This window comes from Panthera leo, chromosome A1 (genome assembly GCF_018350215.1).
Source record: "Panthera leo isolate Ple1 chromosome A1, P.leo_Ple1_pat1.1, whole genome shotgun sequence".
In the NCBI taxonomy this organism is placed as follows: Eukaryota; Metazoa; Chordata; class Mammalia; order Carnivora; family Felidae; genus Panthera; species Panthera leo.
This window is the reverse complement of record NC_056679.1, coordinates 149695480-149711093: the sequence shown is the minus strand read 5'-3', so window position 1 is coordinate 149711093 and position 15614 is coordinate 149695480. Positions and strand designations below refer to the sequence as shown.

The 15614-nt window shown below is 36.6% G+C and overlaps 1 long non-coding RNA gene across 1 annotated transcript in view; it reads right to left on the bottom strand.

The window, feature by feature from the left end:
* LOC122200990 overlaps positions 1-15587 on the bottom strand; it is a 52606-nt gene extending 37019 nt beyond the window's left edge. Inside the window, exons 1-2 of the long non-coding RNA XR_006194032.1 lie at positions 15422-15587; positions 8012-8067 (exon numbers count right to left, since the gene is read on the bottom strand). This is a non-coding gene — a long non-coding RNA (uncharacterized LOC122200990). The remainder of the gene's footprint in view (positions 1-8011; positions 8068-15421) is intronic.
* Positions 15588-15614: the final 27 nt, after the last annotated feature.

The window sequence follows — 15614 nt, the reverse complement described above, 5'->3', positions numbered from 1 at the left end:
GGAAGGGGCAGAGAGACATACACAGAATCTGAAACAGGCTCCAGGCTCAGGGCTGTCAGCACAGAGCCCAACGTGGAGCTCGAACACACAAGCTGCAAGATCATGACCTGAGCTGAAGTCAGACACCTAGCTGACTGAGCCACCCCAGCATCCCTCAACATCCGTTTATGATAAAGACATTTAACAAAGTGGGTATAGAGCAAGTGTTCCTCAATATAACAAAGCTCATATATGATAAGCTGACAGCTAACATCACACTCAACAGTGAAAAGCTGAAAGCTTATCCTTAAGATCAGAAATAAGACAAGGATGGCCACTTTCATCACTTTTATCTGACAAAGTACTGAAGTCTTGTCAAAGCAATTAGGCAAGAAAAAGAAATAAAAGACATCAACACTGGAGAAGAGGAAGTAAAACTATCAATATTTGCAGATGACAGGATATTGTACATAGAAAATCCTAAATATTCCACCAAAAAAACTATCAGAACTAATAAAACAAAGTCAGTAAAGTTGTAGAATATAAAATCAATATATAAAAATCTGTTGTGTTTCTACAAACAGGAAACTATTAAGAAGTTAAGAAAAAAATCCCATTTACAATTGTATCAAAAAGAATAAAAAGTCAAGAAATATATTTAACCAAGGAGGTGAAAGACCTATATACTGAAAACTTATTATAATACATTGAGGAAAGAAGTTGAAGATGATAAAAATAAAGGTATTCCATTTTAATGGATTGGAAGAATTAATATTGTTAAAAACATCTATAGTATCCAAAGCAATCTAAGATTCAATGCACTCTTCATTGAAATTTCAATGGCCTTTTCACAGAAACAGAAAAAATAATCCTAAAATTTGTATGGAGCCACACAGGACTCCAAATAGCCAAAGCAATCTTGAGAAAGAAGAACAAAGCTGACTTTGTTTCCTGACTTAAAACCATATTTTAAAGCTATAAGCAATTTAAACAACATACTATTGTCATAAAAACAGATACATGGACCAATGGAACAAAGTAGAGAGTCCAGAAATAAACTCATGTATATGTAGTCAATTAATACATGACAAGGAGCCAAGAATACACATTTGGGAAAGGGAAGTCTTTTTATAAATGGTATTAAAAGAACTAGACAGCCACATGCAAAAGAATAAAACTGGACCATTGTCTTATACTACACACAAAAATTAACTTGAAATGGATTAAAGACTTGAACATAAGACCTAAAACCCTAAAACTCCTAGAAGAAAACACAGCTTGTTTTACATTGGTCTTGACGATGATTTTTGGATTTGATACCAAAAGCAAAGGCAACAAAAGCAAAAATAAACAAGTGGGACTACATCAAACTAAAAAGCTTCTGCATGGCAAAGGAAACCATCCACAAAATAAAAAGGCAACTACTAAATGGGAGGAAATATTTGCGGATCATGTATCTGACAAGGGGTTAACATTTAAAATATATAAAGAACTCATACAACTTAATAGCAAAAAACCCAGAGAATTGTTTAAAAAATGGACAGAAGATCTGAACACACATTTTTCTAAGGAATACATGCACACAGACCACAAGTACGTGAAAAAGTACTCAACATTACTCCTCATCATATAAAGGCAAATGAAAACCACGTGGAGATATTATCTCACACTTGTTAGAATGGCTAGTATCAAAAAGACAAGCAATAGCAAGTGCCGGTGAGGATGTGGAGAAAAAGGGAAGCCTTGCACACTGTAGGTAGGTATAAATTGGTGCAGCTACTATGGAAAACAGCATGGAGGTATCTCAGAAAAATTAAACATAGAACTACCACATGATCCATCAATTCCACCTGTAGATACCTATTCAAAGAAAAAGTAAACACTAACTCAAAAAGGTACATGCACCCCTGTGCTCACTGCTGCAGTATTTATAGCAGCCAACACATGGAAGCACCCCAAGTGTCCATCAATGGGTAAATGAATAATGGATAAAAGAAAATGTGGTAAATATACACAATGAGATATCATTCAGCCATAAAAAAAGAATGAAATCTTGACAACTGTTACAACATGGATGGACCTTGAGGGAATTCTGCTAAGTGAAGTAAGTCAAACAGAGAAAGACAAGTATGATCTGATGAATAAGTGGAATCTAAAATCAAAAAACAAAACCAAAGATACTGAGAACAGATTGATGGTTCTCAGAAACAGCGGTGGGTGGGTGAGTGGGCAAAAAGGGTGAAGGTGGTGAAAAGGTACAAATGTCCAGATGTAAAATAAATAAGTTCTGCAGATATAATATACAGCATTGTGACTAAAGTTAATAATGCTGTATTGCATATTTGAAAACTGCTAAGAGAATAGATCTTAGAAGTTCTCATCACAAGGAAAAAAATTTATAACTGTGTGGCAATGGATGTTAACTAGATTTAATAAGGTAATCATTTCACAATATATACAAATGTCAAACCATTATGTTGTATACCTGAAACTAATATGATGTTACAGGTCAATTATATCTCAAATTAAAAAAATATATATGCGGGAAAAAAACTAAAAATTCTTCAAAATATTAATGGTGATTATTATTGAATTATAAATTAAAAAAATGTTTACCTTTTCCAAATTATATATACTATTTTTTAAATTACAAGTTTATTAACTTCCAAAGTTTCCTACTGGTCTTAGCATTTTCTCAGAGTTCTAGAGGCATAAGAAGTAGTTATTGTTGCTGCTAGACATGTTTTTCCCACTGAAAAATGATTTTTAGAGGATCTCACTACCTTCCATTTCCTCAGTTCATTCCAACTTAAAAAAGCATTTACTTGTGTGGATTCCTCTTGGTTTTATGGCGGGTACTCTACTTCATGAGAACAACACTGGCCATTATCCTAAATAACCCTAAGCCATTAAGAAAAACCTTTAAAACTCACCTTCAAAACATTTTGGCAACTTGCTAAAATGGTACATAAAGAAAGGAAAATTGGATGGGCTCTAATGTGTATTTCCTATACTAGTCTTTTTTCTAAGTCTGGTAATAAAAACGTAAAGGTCATGTTTCTATCCTAGATAGCAATAATAGAGAGTCTTCCTTGAGTAGATTGGTGACAAGTATATGCCAACTGTCCATTCTCTCCTATTTCTTATATCTACTCTACTCTTCATTCCTGGTCTTCCTCTGGGTGGTTGTGATTCGTAAGTCACAAAGAAGTGTTCTTATTTTAGTTTTTATTTTTTTAAAGTTTATTTATGAGAGAGAGAGAGAGAGAGAGAGAGAGAAAGAGAGAGAGAGAGAGAATGTGAGCAGAGGAGGGGCAGAGAAAGAGGGAGAGAGAATCCGAAGCAGGCTCTGTGGTGACCACATGGAGCGCGAACACACAAATTGTGAGATCATGACCTGAGACGAAATCAAGAGTTGGACGCTTAAGCCACTGAGCCACCCAGGCAATCCTGTGTTCTTATTTTAATGCTTTGTTCTGTTTTTCATATTTAGTTCCAAATGTCATAGTCCTTCTATCAGTCAGGAATATTTCACTATATCCTCTGGGGATAAATTCATTTTTGCTTTTACAGCAGTCCCACTAAAGTGTTTTGAGTAAATGACTTACTAACAATATCCCATTCTTTTCTGAATCCTTTTGAATGATCATTTCTAATGGAAGCATCTTCTTTTGGTCTGGAACCACTGACACCGACAGATGGTCCCATTTCTAGTCATCTTGAACACCCAACATGAGGAACCAGTAAATCCAATTCTTTATTATCTGAGGATCTTTTGGATTTATAGAAACAAAATGATGAAGAGGAATACTTCCATTCCCCTCCTAAGTTTTAACTTTGGCCATTTGCTTTTCCAGACCTGTTGCAGTGCCTTCCTACTGCTGAAACAGACATGGTCGTCAGTGCAAACACTGTGGCAATATTGGCTTTCTTACTGGTGATTTGAATTGGAATATTTTCAAATTATTATTTCGGCTTATGTATCCTACTTACAGAGAGAAGATTTGGACCTGAAACAAGATGTCAATTAACGTGCCCTCCTTGGAATGTGCTGGATGTCCCACACCTGACAGGCTTAGAATGTTTCCATGTCTTTTTCTTTTGGTGTCACTGGCCTGATGGTGGTTGATACCCACCCGAGCAGAAAGATTAACACATGTACTATTTTTTGGGTTCTCCAAAAAATAAATAGCCTGAAAAAATATGATCCAAAAACATAGTGTTTTTCTGAAAGAAAAAATTACTACACAAGCATTTCGCCAGTACCAGTATGATACACATGAACTGCCTGATGGTGGAGGTGGCCTTGCCACCTGAGACTGACAGTTCAAATATTTTAAAGGATATTCAGTGGCAGAAACAGAGATGTTAACTGGCATATGAGTCCTTGGAAAATTTCCAAGGTAGTTTTCGAGAAAAATTTTGTTTGCAGGAATTATCTCCTGAATTCAGGGACAACACAACACTAATGAGTGACACACAAGGAATACAGCTTATTACTCATCACCTTATTTGAAGATATTCTTAACAACAGGTCAGTGAGAATCAAATATAAGCATATGATTCTTGAAATGCCAGAAGAATCATTTGGGTGTTGACCATTTTTGAGCTCTCATAAAGGATTAAGAGGAGTATGAGAAGGGAAAAAAAAAAAAAAAAAGAAGAGCGTGAGAAAAATGTGTTTAAATTCTTTGTATGTGATCATGGGGTGAGTATGGTAGAGTAAATGGAAATATCAAAACTTTCAAGACAGAAAGCCATAGATTTCTAATCTGTGAAATACATATAATAATACCTATCTTGGAACTATTTGTAGTTTAAATGTAATATATTTGTCAGTAGTTCGTCATGGGAATGATACACTGGAACTAGGAAAAGATATTTAACGATGGCTGAACAAACGCTCCTGGGTGGCTCAGTCTGTTGAGTGGTGGCTCAGGTGATGATCTCACAGCTGGTGAGCACAAGCCCCATGTCAGGTTCTGTGCTGACAGCTCAGAGCCTGGAGCCTGCTTTGGATTCTGTGTCTCCCTCTCTCTCTGCCCCTCTCCCTGGCTCAAAAATAAACATTAAAAAAAAAAAAAGATGGCTGAATATTGGGAAATTGCTTTCATCTCATTAGGGAAAGTACCTAAGCGAATGACAATGAAGGAGGCTTTGGAAAAGAGAATGGGGACACAGTCTTTTTGGCTACTGTCATGTGACATAGTGTTTTGTCATGAAGAATAGCCAAGAGAATGTTGCAGAGGTAGGAGTGAAAATGAGAATTGAGATGGCCAAATTGAGTAAATGGGTTGAAGTGTTACAGGTGCTGAGAGAGCTGAGGAAACCAAGCATGACTTGATAAAGAAGAAAATTGCCTGAACACAGATTACATTGTCTGATCTTGACTGAAGAAATGATGAACAATAATAAGCCAAGCTAATTACAGAAGGTGATCTCTTATGCTGTGAATTTGAGGAAGCGCATAGCATAGCTCCCTGCTTGAAAATATTCACTTACTTGTTCTCAGGATTCATATTTGATTCCTGTTGTTGGTCACATTTCTTAGCCCCTAGAATATACTAAATAAAAATTCTTGGATAAAGAATGAATGAATGTCTTAGGTTGGGTTCCCCAAGCTACTTTAGAGGAAAAGACTCTAAAATAAGCATTCAGGAAGCCTGGTGGCTTAGTTGGTTAAGTGTCCGATTCGGTTCAGGTCATGATCTTAAGGTTCAAGAGTTTGAGCCCTACATCAGGCTCTGTGCTGAGAGCTCAGAGACTGAAGCCTGCTTCAGATTCTGTGTCTCTCTCACTCTCTGCCCCTCCCCTGCTCATGCTCTGTCTCTGTCTCTCTCAAAAATAAATAAACATTTAAAATAAAATAAAATAAAATAAAATAAAATAAAATAAAATAAAATAAGAAAGATGCAAGTGCAAGTAGTTTATTTGAAAGGTAATCCCAAGAAGCCCCAATGGAAGAGTGGAGAAGTAAGACAAAAAAGGGGAAAGGAATCTCAAAAAGGATTCTCAAAAAAACCTGTTAATGAGCAGGTTACCACTGTGGGCTACTAGAGGTCACTTCTACTGGCTTTCTTTGAGAGATGATGTAGAAACCCCAATCTTATTAGCTGAGCGCTGCTGCTGAGGGCATCAACTCTCTGTTACCTTCCTTCTGAGCATGTTTCTGTGGCCAAGAAAGCCCTCAGGCAGAGGTTGCCAGGTGCTGCAGAAAGAAACTGTAGTCTGTATAAGAATGGTGTTTACTGAGGGACAATGAACAGGGCACTGATAGCATCTGCCCCAGGGAGTGAATGAGGAACAAATGATTTACAACTTTCCTTCCTTGGATCTGTGGGTCATTTCAGTTTTCAAATGATCAATAGTGAAATGCAAATAACTAAGTAACCATCAAGTCATATTAGTGAGCATTTTATTTATCATCATAGTTAACTTTTGAGAGGAAACCTATTTGATAGGAAAAGAAACACTGGTAAGGGAAAAGTCACTGATGAAGTGTATATAGAATATGTGGTACAAAGTCCTCAAAAATTAATTTGTGACAGCACTGTTGCCTAGGTCAGGCCCCTACTATGAAGATTCTGATAATAGTTATCCTATATGACAAGATAAATGTAATCATATCATGGGGAAACTGTGAATCATGTAAACTTCTTCCCTCCCTCCTACCTTTCCCTGCCCTTCCCGCCCCTTCCCTCTTTTCCTTCTTTCCTTCCTTCCAAAATAGATATAAACATTAAATAGTTTTCCTCATCTTCTTGTCATATTGAAGAATTCAGGTAATAGTGATACAGAATAGAATCCTCCAATTTACAGAAAATTTAGGTTTCCTCCCTTTCTAATTGGGGTATTTAGAACAGTTTCTACGATTTTGAACATTCAACCCAATTCTGTACTCATCTGACCTCAATAGGAGCCTAAGGCAAGCATAGAAGTTAGAGTTTCGCCCAATATACTCACCCAGGGGGAGTAATTGTCAAATATATTTCATTTACCAGATTGTGAATTTTTAGTGTTCACATTCACTCTTTTTCACAAAAATTCAAGAGTAATTATATTTCAACAGGACTACCTCCTCATGAGATGTGTCAATTTGTGTTGTTAGCCGGTTCAAATTTTGAAGAATTAACAGGTCAGAACTGAGCATTTTATTGCTGCCTGCTTTTTCTTTGACTCTGTCTGGTTATGTAAAATATGGGCTATATCCTGTTATTAACCTCCAAAACCTAACATTTTATTCACTGGCTATTCAAAAAAGGGTGGGACTTAACAAATACCAGAATTATGTGGATAATTTTTTTATTGTATTTTAATTAGGTATAGCCTTAGGAAGAGTTGTTAAAATATTCTTACATATGTTTTTGGAAGTCAGTTGCCTAGGGTTGTTCAAACTTTCTATTTTTCTCCTTTAGTTTTTCTTTTGTGTTGATGCTTAAAAAATAAATATAATATTTACTACTATGTGTCAAAATAACAAGATAGAATATTTCTCAATGGTTTCTCCTTTAACCACTTTATTCACTGAACTCTGAATATATTATGTAATCACTAAATTTTTCTGTAGATACTTTTACATTTAAATATTTAGTTTTAAATATTTTTCCATTTAATTCCACTAAATAGTTTATCTTTAAATATTTAAATTTAAATTTCTCATGTTAAAAAATTAAATGATTATAATTGCTCAAATTCAATCTTAGATTGGTGAAAAATCATTGTTCCCAATCTTTTTATAGGTTTGTTATAATGACTATTATTAGCACATAAATCTTTGTGGTATCAGTGTCAAAAGGCGATAGTACACTCACTAACAGTAGATATAATTTGTGGTGTTTGCTTACAGAACATGTGGAAAAAGCAACTGCGGCTGTGTTCTTAAAGATCATAATTCAGCCATAATAAAGTAGGAAATATTATTCAAAGTATAATGATAATTACTAATACCTTATGTTATTTTATACTTCTTTAACTTATAACTATTAGATCATTAAAAATAATATTTGAATATTTGAAGATCATCGCTACTTACAAGAAACTTACACAGAAACTACAGGAGAGTAGTTTGGTAGAGGATGTGGTTAGAAACTGTAAGAAAAAAAATCAATTAATGCTAAGACATTGCAAGCCATTATCTTGTCTCAATATTTGTTTTTTTCAAAGTGAAATAAATCCCATGAGATCCTAACATCTGTATATACAAAATTCAACTGAGTATGCTCATAGACATTGTTTAGGGAGATGTTTCATAATAACCTTTATCGAAGCTCAGTACATTTTAGGGAGCCATTAAAGTAAATTTCCCTTCTTTGATCAAAAGTTGTCTCATTACCATGAAATTGGGGGCTGCATGATCAAAGTGAAGCCCGATGCAGGCTCGATCCCATAAACCGTGAGATTATGACCTGAGCCGAAATTAAGAGTTGGATGCTCAACCGAATGAGCCACTCGGGAGCCCATAATAACATTGTTTTTAAAGACTGTATCTCTGCACAAGTAATAAATAGATCCTCTTCCTTTGTCAGTCCCTTGGGCACAGCAGGTCCTGAGCGCCTTGCTCTAGAATGTTGCAAAAGGAGTTCCAAACATTAAAATAAAAATATGAAGAGGAAATCCCCATCCTATGATACATGAGGGTTGGTGACCTACTTTGCTGATAGGAAGATTAAATTACCACAAAAAATTCTTGGGCTGTGTTAGGTAGTTGTAAGCAGAGCACTGAGATAGCACTGAAGACAGTATGGGATCCTGTGGAGAGGTGTCTCTAACACCTGAAATGCACGCTGAACAGGAAAGGTTGTTGTAAGTATGGTGATACTCTTGGACGATGAAAAAAAATAAATAAAGAAAGAAAAAGTATCAAGTTTCACAAATAGTTTCTTCCCAAATCTATTTTCTCAGTTTCAGATCCTCAGTTACTTTATTATGTGGAAAGTTTTGAATTGAAAAGTTTTGCGGAGAATAACGATGCATTTTTTTTAATGTCTCAGGAAACACTTTTTATGGTCATTTAGTCTATGGACAAACTCACTCTTTTAGACTTTAAGAAAATATTATTTTCTCCCTGTAATATTTATAAGAACACTTCAGATGTGCTATAAGATGTGACTATTTGAACAATTATTATTAGAGTTGTATTAACCAGTTACATGTTAAATTTATAGTCTTTTGTGAATCATTACCTTAAAAAAAATGTCCTATTTTCAGCCTTTGTATAGGTACATGTCTGTTTTTGTGACCAAAAAACAAACTTAAACATTAACTATCAGAAACAGGTTTGCTTTAGTGTTTTCTTTCAGTGTGATTTAGCATCACCATATTTGTTTCATGTAAAAGTGGAAATTTGCATTCAGTGCAGTTTTCAACAAAAATAATACAAAGTTTTGTTTAAAAAACAAAAATATTGAAGACTATTACTTGAATAGCTTTTGTTCTTCTTACTTTTCTTATTTATTTTTTGGTTGTCTACCTCTTAGAATTCTAGATTGATTTTTTTTCTCTAGAATTTATTTATTCGCCTTTTCACTTTGTGTTTTACCATTCACTCCAAAACAGAGATTAAAAAAAATATATATCCTGGGGTGCCTGCGTGGCTCAGTCGGTTAAGTGTCTGACTTCAGCTCAGGTCATGATCTCACAGTTCGTGAGTTCAAACCCTGCATTGGGCTCTATGCTGACAGCTCGGAGCCTGGAATCTGCTTCAGATTTTGTGACTCTCTCTCTCTCTCTCTGCCCCTTGCCCATTCATGCTCTTCTCTCTCTTTCTCTCAATAAAATAAAAAAATTTTAAAAATATATCCTATCAGAATTGTACTGTAATATAGTATAAGTAGATAGACAGATGGGCAAATGAGTACTGTGAAATAAATCTAAAAATATGAATGCAGCTTTGTTTGCAGTGACAGCTAATGCAACTAATTTAAATATGAAGGTTTGGTTATTGCAATAAGCTAAAACTCATTAAAAATGATTTAAAAAAACATATCTCTCCTCGTGTAGCAGCAGGCTGTACTCTTAGACTTTGAAGATCAGGCTTATGGGTTCATATTATTTAGTGATGATTAGGACAGGGTTGTCATTTCGTGACACTGCAGGGCAAGTAGCCTCAGGGTGTCACGATACTGCACACTGGCTCAGTAACATGAAATCATCCTAAATGGCATCTCTGAACTACTCTGGAAAGTTAGCTTTCTAATGAGAACTTAACTACTGAAGAAGCACTTCGTTAAGTAACAAGAGATACCTCTGCCATTGCAAAGAATAATTTCTTTTTTTCTGCCAGCTTTTAAAACGAAACGGCTTACATTTAGGAAATTATTACAAGTAAAAATGAGGTTGGGGGGCAGGCAGAGTTGCAGTGGGAAATGTGTGATTAAAAGAATCATTTAGCTGTAATGGCCATGCTGGATGTGGATAATATTTAGAAGAAAAATTGAATGCTATACACACAGAATTGAGGAAATTAATTTTTGATATAGATGTGTCAGAATTGGCTCTGTGATACACTGGCAGTTTAAAAGTGAAGAGAGGGCTATCATCTTCTTCTCTAAAACCAATATACAAGGACTCGGTCTCAATCACAGTTTCTATCCTTCTAGCAGAGTCCCTAGAAAATATCGACCAATTACTCAACGAAAGTACCAAATACAGACACAAAAACTCCTCAAAGACTTCCAGAGAACATTCATTCATTCAATAAACATTTTTCGAAGTTTGGAAGGTATGATGAAGAACAAGGCTCATATGATCCCTACTTTTTATCAAATTACTTCCTAGGTGGGAGACATACATTAGTCAAGGGAGCATATACAATAAAACCTTGGTTTGCAGGCAGAATTCATTCCAGAAACATGCTTTTAATCCAAAGCACTTGTACATCAAAGTGAATTTCACATCACCAGTGGCTCACTGGTGATCATGTGATGTTCTGCATCACATACTAGTTGTGTTGTGAGGCATTGCTCATTTATCAAGTGAAAATTTATTATAAATCTTTGCTCATCTTGAAGAATACCTGCAGAACAAGTTACCCACAATCCAAGGTTTTATTATATTCATAACATATTTTCAGAGAGTTTTAATTTCTGTGGAAAAAATAAAACAGGATGGCTTGACAGAATATACCTGATGTGCGGGTATTGTCCTAAGGGTCAATTCCACTCCTGAAAGACTTCCCAGATGAGGATATGAACTAGCCACGTGAAGATCTGGAGGAAGGGCATTCCATACAGAGAAACAACTATTGGAAGGCCTTACAATGTAAATGTTCAAAAAGAAGCAAGCAAGCCAGCATGGCAAGGGTGGAAGGGGCAGTGTGGTAGATGAGGAAGTCAGAGAGATAGTGAGGAGACCTGACCACACATGGCCTGGAAGCGATGGGAAATTAGACTCCTGTTCAAAGTACAACACGAGGCATTGGAGAGTTATAAGCAGAGTGAAATAATATTTACTATTAAAATGATCAGTTTCTGAAATTAAGAAATTACCTGCTACAGAACTAGATGAAGATTAAATTGCACAAGGATGAATTTGGAAGTGGGGAACAAATGAGAGGCTATCGCAGTAGTCCAGATGTTTGACAAAGGGTGGTCTTAGTGGAGGTGGTAAAGCGATTAGATTCATGATAAAGTTTGGAAGCAGAGTTTACTCACTAAGGGTTTGAGTATCAGGAATGAGGGGAAGAGAGGAATCAAATATCACTTCTAGGATTTTGCCCCAAGCAGCTGGCTAGACGGAAGCATATTTACTGAGAGAAGATTGGGGGAAACCAATTTATAGGGGAGGAAATTAGAAGTTATGTTTTGGATATGACGAATTAACAATGCCTATTAGATGTCTAAGTGGATCTTGATACAAGTCTATCTGCAATCTCAACAAACTCAAGAGTTCTGTGGGTCAACAGCATTGTTCTCTTGTTCTTGCCATCCTGAATATTCCTAGATTGAGGGAATAATGGGAAAACATTCGTTTATTTATTCATTCCATAAATATTTATTAAACATCTGTGCCATAAACCTTCAGGTCAGGGACTGTTCTAGCAGATGCGGGCAGGGCAAAAAACAAGATGGAGCTGGATTTTTGTATGAGACTTTTTCCCTTTCAGGTTTCGTTTCAAGAGTGTGGGTGAACATGGATGACTCATTTCCGTTCTTTACTAGCTAATACAAGGCTGGCGGTCAGTTTAGTGTCTGTTGCATCACACTTCTCTGGTGTTCAGTAGAAACAGTCAGCAGCCGACTTAGTAGTCTGCATGCACAATGTCACCTGCCAGCATCCATTAGTGATGAATACAAAATGAAGGGTCCTGTTTAACATACATTTCCTCTCACTTATTCATGCTATCTTATCATTCTTCTACCATTTATTATCTTGTAGTGTCTTGGAGGAAAGTATATGTCTTTGAGCTCAGGATGATTAGTAGAAATTATTAGATATAGAAATAATTTGGTTTAAGTCAGCCAAAGAACCACCAAAATATTTCTGAGTAACTGAGTAATTTCTGAGGTTATTGCAGCCTTCTTGGAATTTCACTAGTGGCAAATTGAAGTCTCTGAAACTAAGAAATTACCTGGTGCTTTTCAACACTGATGTGATAGATTTTGATGCCACCTGCTTAATGAAGGAATAGTTTTCGTTTTTCCTCTACAGAATTCTAAACCCCAGAGAGAGGCAGAAATAAAAATAACTTCTCGTTTGTGCTTTGAACTAATTCAGGTCCTAATTCAACTTTGGGTGAACCAAATCAGAGACCATAAAATACAGTCAGCCTGATTGTTCAGCTTCACTGTATATTCCACACCCCCTCACCCTTCCTTAAAACTGGTTCTTCCAGTTCGCATCTGATGATGCTATCATCAGGGGGAGTTGTGCCAAACTGAGATTATTGTGTGCTATAGTCACAGTCTGGTTTCCTGTCTGGTGAAGAAGTGTTTCACAGTAGATAATAGCACTGGCCTTACTCAATGAGACTAGGATTTGAATTCTGGCACTGCCATTCACTGGCTGGATGACCTCGGGCAAGACTCTTATTCTCTGTGTACCTCAATTTCCTCATCCGTGTTTATGGGTGAGACGTACATGAGCTAATGTAGGTAAAGTACCAAGCACAGGGCTGACACAGGGTAGGCATGTGTTTATACACACCCCCAGGATATTTGAGTGCCAGTCACTGTTGTAGGCTCTGGGATAAAGCAGAGACAAATTAGACAAAGTCCTTGCCTTCTTCTTACGTTTAGGTACTGAGCAATCACAATTCCCTTTTTTTTATTATTTGCTTTCTTTCTACGATGGCTCTGGGAAAAGTAGCAATATAGGCAAATTTAGGCATTTGATTTATCATAGTCTCTGCTGTGTGTATGTCGTGGCCAGTCTGTGTGGCCCACCTTAAGCTCTATCCAATCATCACCAAGTCCATCCTTGCCCACAGAACCACCCCTAGGGGCCTTTCCTGCACTGCACCATCAACACTCGCCTGCTTGTTCTGTCTATTCCCTCCCTTCTCAGTCACACAAGGCAACTGATAAAGAGTTTCTCACAACTGACACAGACCTAATATATTACTCTATTGAGGGTTTTGCTTAGTTCCCCAAAAATGAATCTCCAGAAATAGAATGGTGTTATATGTGGAATATATGAGACAGTAGAGGGCTATGAAGAAGTGGCCTTGTCTGTTCACAGAGCACGGTGTTTTCTTTATTGAAGTCATTGAAGAAATGACTTTCTTCTTCTCTTCTTCTTTCCCCATGCTTTTCCATGTTGTCCCTTTCTCTTATGTTCACATTATTCAGTTTACACAAAATATATTCTGAAGCCAACTTAAATGTCATGTCCTCCTCTGACCTTTTTTCCATTTGAAAGAAATCTCCCACCTCTGTATCTCTCTGGCCAGTCTTCTCAGTATTGTCCATTTACTTGTTAGTTCTACTTCACTCCTTTGAAACCACAAACTTCATTAGGACACATAGGAATGTGCGGGGGATGAAATCCTGGTGGGCAGCTGAGAGCTAAAGCCAGGTCAGGGCCTTTCAGAGGTTGAGCCAAGCTCTTTCCTTCCCTTTCTCTGTCTCTCTGAGCTTCTTTCCTTTCCTTTCCTTAATATGTATTTTCCAAAAGGTAGAACAAAATTTTAATATTATCATGTAAGAAATAGTGGTTTTAATACATATATTACAATGTAATAATTGTGGTATTTATTTATTTGTAAATGTTTATTTATTTTGAGACAGAGTGAGCATGTGCACAAGGGAGTGCACAGGTGTGGGGAGGGGCAGAGAGGAAGGGAGGGAGAGAATCCCAAGCAGGTTACCCACTGTCAGTGCAGAGCCCCACATAGGGCTCTATCTTACCAACCCAGGAGACTGTGACCTCAGCCAAAATCAAGAGTCCAACACTTAAATGACTGAGCCACAGGGTGCCCCATAATTATAGTAGTAGCTGAGGTGTTTTACTTAAGGTCAGTTGTGTCAGTTGTCCTTGTCCTTATTTACATGGTGGCCTCTAGCATGATTATATTCCAACTTGTAGGAATGGAGAAAGGGCACCAAAGGTTTAAGGTCACCAAACGTTTAAAGATTTGCCGTATACTACTTAGAGGCCTATCTCATTGGCCAAAGCTCAGTATTTGACCACATGTAGCTGAAAGGGAGGCTGGCTAATGTCCTCTTTGGCTTTGTGCCCACATATCCAGCTCAATAACTTGTGCTATTGTATCATTAAAAGAAAGAAAAAGGACAATAACTTGTAGTATCAAGGGTCTGTTAGGAGACTTTGTAGTGAACCTAGTTGTGGAGGTTTACCTCCTGAAAGATGAACATGGTTTGTGTTCTCCTCTCCCTTTAGTATTGACCAAGTTTATGGTTTTATTCATTTATGTGTTCACAGTTTTAATTCACTCATTAATTTTATTTTTTATGTGCATTATGTTTTTGTGGTTAAACATTTTGTCTATCTAATTCACTAAAAGGCAATCGAAAGTTCAAATTCAATGTTATTTTACTTTTATATAACCATTAATACTTTTATAGGGTATTGGAGGAATTTCAACAACTTTCTTTAAAAAAAAAAAAAAAAGGCCAGGTATTGCTGATTTAGCCCTCTGGATACACGAATGAGGAAAGTGTGTTTCACTCTGATAAGCCTCTGGGGATCAGAAATTGCTATTTCAAAGCAGAAAGAAATGCCAGCCAGTGGCTGCAGGTAGGGGATAAGTGTGGAATATGTGAAACATACTTTTATAATTTACTTAATTCTTCAAAAATTGTTATGTGATAACTCTGCAGGGGGTCGTGGTAGGGCAGCACCTATCGAGCTCAATAAAGGCAATCAAACACTGCAAAGCATAGGAAGGGCATAAGAACACAGAATTGAAAAAACTGGAGATGTTAATTCTTTTATAAACAGTGTGTCCAATGATACCTTAATAGTACATTTAAAAATAACCTACCTTTAAATATGTGGCAAAATCCTACGTTTTTCCACATTTCTTTTTTCTACATTGGGTTTAGGAATAAGAAGCAGAAAAATCAAAGTGCTCTGCTATGATCCCTGCTTTTAGGGGCCCACTTCCCCATCATGGGTATGGCAAGATTATGGGTCTTTCCATGTCCTCAAATCAGGCGTGACTTGCTTTAAATAGA